Source organism: Hypomesus transpacificus, chromosome 24 (assembly GCF_021917145.1).
Source record: "Hypomesus transpacificus isolate Combined female chromosome 24, fHypTra1, whole genome shotgun sequence".
NCBI classification, from domain to species: domain Eukaryota; kingdom Metazoa; phylum Chordata; class Actinopteri; order Osmeriformes; family Osmeridae; genus Hypomesus; species Hypomesus transpacificus.
The window spans coordinates 2057906-2064595 of NC_061083.1; positions in this window are offsets into that span (position 1 = coordinate 2057906).

Sequence of the window (6690 nt, forward strand, 5' to 3'; positions counted from 1 at the left end):
GCAGAGTTTGCAATTCTCACGAACAGCATTTCATTCCTGTGCAATGTACAGTATTTCCGGACACTGATATATTTAAACACTGTATCACTTTCACTGAGAACTGCAGTTGAGGTACAGGTCAGTTTCATTGTGAATTGTATTCCCATTTCCTCCCAAAATAACGTAAATGTGTATATTAGATCCAGCTGTGTGCGTTTGCAGACAGTGTCTGGAATGATCATATCAAACATAATGTTATACCATACAAACAAAATGGCTGCTCACATTCTCCTTGTCTCCCCCCCGGAGGCTCCTTTATTGTTTCCTTATTCCAGATTAAAGCCCCATCAAGGTCTCCCTGACCTCGACAGAGCTAGCAGTGGGAGACAGCTCCTGCTTGTCTTGCATTTTTAGCCTTGGCTCCGGTTTCTTATCTGTTTCATTTTTATTGAATGGCTTCCGGTTGCTTTATCCCCTGGGTTACCGGGGCACGCCCACTCACTGATATGGGTGAGGTTTTTATGCTGACTGAATGATCATGTAGCATCTCTCACAACCTCGACACACACCCCTGTGTGCACACATACACACACATTTAATTCACACAAACACAACTTGTATTCCCTTCAGGGTTGCATGATTTGTCACTTTAGAAGGCATTTCCTCTACTGATGCTTTGTTGAATCCAGTTTTTTCCTGTCTCAAAACCAAAGAATTATTATTTAAGATAACGCAGTACAATTGAATGAGGTGCCGTTTAGGAAATAATTCAGACTGTCCTTAAATATTTACATTTAATAATTTAGCAGACGCTCCTATCCAGAGCGACTTACAGAAAGTACAGGGATATCCCCCGAGTCAAGTAGGGTGAAGTGTCTTGCCCAAGGACACAATGTCACCTCACACGGCTGGGAATCGAACCGGCAACCTTCTGATTACGTACTAGCCCGATTCCCCAACCGCTCAGCCATCTGACACAATCTGTGTCTTACACAAACACATGAAACACATACAGTACACATTCACATATAAAACATTCACACACGTTCATACAACTAAAAACTCACATCCACATATGTGAACTGCTTGCATCGACGCATGAAACACATTCTCGTGTGAAATGTGAGAACATTTTCATTTGATCCGGAAGTCATTTCAATAAATCCGGAAGTCATTTCAGTAAATCCGGAAGTCATTTCAGTAAATCCGGAAGTCATTTCAGTATATTCGGAAGTCATTTCAGTAAATCCGGAAGTAATGTCAGTAAATCCGGAAGTCATGTCAGTATATTCGGAAGTCATGTCAGATCGCTGTGTGCGTTTTAAGTCAATTAAGTAATTGAAGATTTTAAACACGGTCGTGTGGTGACTGAATCTGGGGGCTTGTTACTGTAAACACAAACTTATCATCCCCGATGTGATCCACAACATTGCAACATCCATAAACACTCCTCTGCACCACGTACGCCCTCAAATACTGAGCTTAGAGGCCTGTTTCGACCCTGGCAAGGCTCCCCTGCTTAAGGTTTACCAACATCCACTTAAAATTCTAAAATCCAACAGTCACGGAGGAATTATTGAATTTTGATTTTTATGGACTGTTTTAATGTTGTGGTGGAACGGGCTGGCTTACTGTAATGTGACTGAAATACTAGAGTCCAGTGCCCTTAAGGTGAGTTATTGGAGTCCAACCTATTTATAACTGGCAGACAGATGCAAATACAATATCTTTCCTACTCTCCCCTCCAAATTTTCGGTGTTAATGAAATGTCCAGACAGACTGCAACGTGTCCGCAGTGCGTATTTCCTGAACTAACTTTGGTAAGAAAATGCTTCCAACAAACGTTGCATTTCTCCATAGTGATGTTGATTTCCTCAGCTGTTGGTGTTCAGTATAACTCCAACCCAGTGGAGACTTTATGACCATGTATAGACTGTGATTACAGGCTTATCCCCATTTTCTGGCACAGCATCCAGCTTGAAGTTCTGGCCACAGATGAAATCAAGTGAGAGAACGCTGGCTGATGCTCTGCTGATGCCCGGCCTCAGCGTTTGAGCTAATCAACACAGACATGGTTTAATGGACCATGATAATGCTGTCTCCCAAATCGAGGTGCACACCAAATTGTGTGAGTCCCTATAGCAGCTGATCTGGCCAGTGAGCGAGACTGAAGGGGGAAACAAAGCAAATCATCGCTTTGGTAAAAGACAAACACAACAGGTACGGCTGTGACACCGGGGACGTCTCATTCAGAAAGAGCTTGGGCACAGGTGTGGCAGAGGTGGTTTGGAGACAGGCTCTGGTAGTCCAGAAGTGCTACCACCTCTTCTGTGTGCACAGCTAGGGAGGCAGGTTCATGGCAGGTCAAAGGAAGATTTAGAGCCCCCTCAACATTGATATCAAATTCAAACCTACCAGGAGATTAACCTTAGTGAGCTATGTGTGTGTTCCTTTAGCAATATCATGGATGGATCGTGTCTGCATCTGGCCTTCTACTGTATCGTATGTGCCCCCCAAATATGCTCCCCTACTGCACTCTGCCCTCCAGCACCTGAAACAAGGACCAACACTTTGCTGACCCTTCAGCTAATGATGCACCTCTTTTGTTTGGGTTTCTGGTACAGTGCCTGGTGACAGCGCATAAATACCTAATCGACTATCTCTTAACCATTGCTAATTATCCCACAGGAAGCAATTACAGTGGAAAGAATAGGAACAAGGCCTATCTCAACAAGAGTGGGTAATTACCACGCTTAATATTTTCACCGATATCAGATACAGTCTAGAGCACAGGCCTAAAGGCAGCCAGAGCATTTTTCTCACAACACTGGTTCAGTGCCAGGACAATCTGTAGTGTGCTGAGCTATCAGTCCTCAGAGTAGGCCCGGGCTGACGCGTTGAAGAACGGAAAACCGTGGGGATTTGATCCTCTTATTACCAATAAACGAGCCTACGTAATGCCTTATTTCTATTATCCTTCCAGACTGAGCCCAATTAGAGAGTAAGAGTCTATAGAAACGAGCAGGGAGATCCGTCCAAATCTCAAGGGGTTACTCCCATTGTGGGTTTTGGGGGATTTTGGTGGCAATTGCAGCTTTTGTCTTTGCTGTAAATTAAGGTCATTTTTGGTCTTTGTGTTTGCCCCCTTTTGAAAACGGTCTTTTTCAGATTCATGCTCCCAAACATTTCTCTGTTTAATTATGTATCTTTTTTTTCTGTTTTGGTTAGGAAAACAGATGCCAAGGATGGGTACCTCCCGTACTGTACTTCTGGCTTCTGTTTCCCAAGAGATGTACTGTACAGCCTCAGGGGAGCTGTCTAAAGCAATCATGTGCATCTTATATGTGTTCCCCTCCTCCCCCACGCCCTCCATTCACCCCACCAGCACCACCATCCAGGTAAGATGCCATATCTAAATTTTAGTCATGCTGATGGAACAAGACAAGATTGGCTTGAGATTGAAAAGGTCAGAAATAATGGATGTTAGGTTGTAGGGAGCCATATTTTCCAATATGTCATCTCCTCCAATCATTATGTTGTTGCACTTCAGGTTGTCTTCTTTCTTTCAATGATAGCAGAAGGCTCTGCGAAGCCCAACAATTAGTATTCCATCATGCAATAACCTTTGGAGGTGTTCACCTAGAGGACGTAGAAGAAACCCTTGTGACATTTTAAAATACTTTGCTGCCGGTCACTGGGTCCATGTCTATCTGACATAACCACCATATGTAAAAAAAGACATGAAAAAAAATCCCTTGTTCACAACTTTTACAGATGGCTGCTGCTCCTTTTGGCAGATATAACGCAAGTTGTAGACATCATTCAGTCAGTTTATTTCAAGTGTAAAAACATTTCAATGAATGTACGTAAAGTAACTGCGTCTCAACCACATCCATGCCTTCTGCTCACAACCTGGCAACTTTGTCCAGTTAGGAAGCATTCTGGAGCAGAATACTTCCGAATTGTAACCTGAATACTTCATAGAGTGGAGTCATTACTGACTGGGTTTCTACAGAGAAGGTGGTAATGGCTTGGCCCTAGCTCAAAGGGCTAATGGTGGGCTTGTCCAATGTAAGGGCAGTTGGGGGTTTACGTTCTTTTATATATTACTGTATTCTCCCTCCCATCAATAGATGTCAGACCTGACTTTGCCATCATAAACAGTCTAACTATGCCTTCTCTACTTGTACCTCCTGTCACACACACACAGACACACACGCATACACTTTCCATGGTGGACAAACTGTACACACACACGCACACAAGTCTTCCACTAAACACGCCAGGAAGATAACTTTCTACAGGCCATTAGCAGTGACCTTTCCATGTTTTTATTCAGCCATTACTGAGGCAACCTGCCACAAAGCTTGACTCAGTTGCGGATGAAGACAGAAAAGGAGGCAGGTTTGTCCTGTGCGAGTAGTCAGTGTGTTGACTGGAGTAATGACAATGCTACAGCAGAGCCATGGATGGTAATGGTAACACACGGAACACTTTCAGTCTGTTAGACTATGAGTCATGACACAGCACTAAGCTACTCGGTGGGGGTCATTGAAAGGCATCTCAGTTTTTAATATTCTCTTGTAGTTAGCTCCAGGCTGCAGAAGTGACACAGCTGATGAAATGAAGCCCAAGGGGAGTTGTTTCTTTGGAGAAAATGATTTAAGATTCTTTCTGACCCAGAGATGCAGTGACATTGCCAGAAGAACTAGACCGTTTTTTGAATGTTGTTTTTTTTTCTGCCGTCTCTCATCTCAGTTTTGTGGATTTTTAAATACCAAAACACTTTCTCAGGCGTCAGCGAAGACGTGATGCACACTCTTCACAGATACCCAGAGAAGGAAGTTTAAACAGCATGAAATTGGAATGAATTCACACATCATCTAAGCTATATCCAAGGGTGTTCATCCGTTCTCTAGATTTCACCCGACACACTATCAAGGGACTAACGCATGACATTTTACTTTAAGGAACAGGCCTCTACTTTATACCACAGCTCTGAGGTCAGACCATTCTGCACATTTGTCGAGCACTTAATTATTGAATTGAAAAGATCTTATTCAATTAGGATGAAACCTTTTTTTAGTCTGGTAGATTATTCTTTTTAAATTAAACACAGTGCATTTTTGCAGATTGAATATTTTGATCCGAATGATGTGTGATCCGACCCAGCTGTACCCAGACACAAATCTCACGTAGCCGTTTGGTTTAAAGCCATTCCAAACAGCCGTGGACCAAAATGCAACTGAAATTCTGGACTTTAAACCTAATGATTACAATCCAAATGTTATGATTTGGACTTGCCCAAAAATATTTTGGAGTGAGTAAGTAGCATCTTTTATTGTTAAGGTCAGCCAGCAAATAACCAAAAAAAAGAAAAGGATGTTGAAGTAAAAAAAAAACAACTCTGAGATTATAACTGCTTGCTGGTTTGATTTAGCCTGGGAACCAGACAGATCTATGAGCTGTCTTATTTGCTCTGGCGTATACAAGTCTGGCCTGGACTTCCAGACAGCATGGCTCAGGTCAGACCAATCACAAACATTTGTCTAATATGGGACAGGTTTGGTACGATGACTGTACAGCACAGAGCCGATTAGCCATCTTGCAAATAACCGAGATGGCGGTTGCTGATGTGGAACCGTCTATTGAATCCACAATTGCCACAGTGTTAAATAAACTGGATGGTATGTTTTTCTCTGAAAGAACCAACAATTGCACTTAAAGCTTTTGTGGATGAAAAATATGTGTTTGCTGTACTTCCCAAAGTATTTGATAAACTTAAGCAATAAGCCCCAAGAGGCCGTGGTTTACGCTGATTTTAGAACAGGTAAGGGGAGTAGTTAGGCACGACGCGAAGTACAGCAAACACATATTTTTCATCCACAAAAGCTTTAAGTGCAATTGTTGGTTCTTTCAGAGAAAAACATACCATCCAGTTTATTTAACACTGTGGCAATTCCCAAAGTATTTGATAAACTACACAATTTGCCCTGATTGGCTGTAGGTCTGTTGTTTCCAGAGGTATTTATTTCTGCGCCAGTTGAAAACGCTGATGAAATGGTTTGGCGATGCAAGACAAACTTTGATCGTAAAGGTATGTTGGCATTTCCAATATACCCTTGGAGGCAACATGTTCAGCATGTTCTCTAAAGTGGATTTCAGAACTCTGAAAAATTCTACCATGCCGACGCAAAATTGCTTATTGGACTTGAAACGTTGCTGTACACAGCAAGGTAAACGGTCAATAACTAATTTGCCAGGGTTACATCAAGTAATCTTTCCAAAAGCCAAAAGTTACCTGAGTCTAGTTCCCCATTCTACAGCAACAGTTTTTCTCATCTGTGTGCTTTTTAGGCCTTTAAAAAGACGTACTGGTATCAGTTGCTGGCTCTGAAACTAGTCAATGCATCACCTGTCGAGTATGTGAGTGTGTGGTTGTGTACAATGTGTGTGTGTGTGTGTGTACAAACGTGTGTTTGTGTTTCATTTAAAAAGAGAGAGAGAGCCTTCGAGAAAGAGAGAGCGTTCGAGAAAGAGAGAGAGAGAGAGACAGAGACAAAGAGAGAGAGCGTTCGAAAGAGAGAGAGACAGAGAGACAGAGAGAGAGAAAGAGAGAAAGAGAGAAAGGAAAGAGGAACAGCTGCTCCAGGTGTAATGGGCCCTGATAAGGACACAGATGCTCGTGGTCATTATGGAAGGATAACCAGC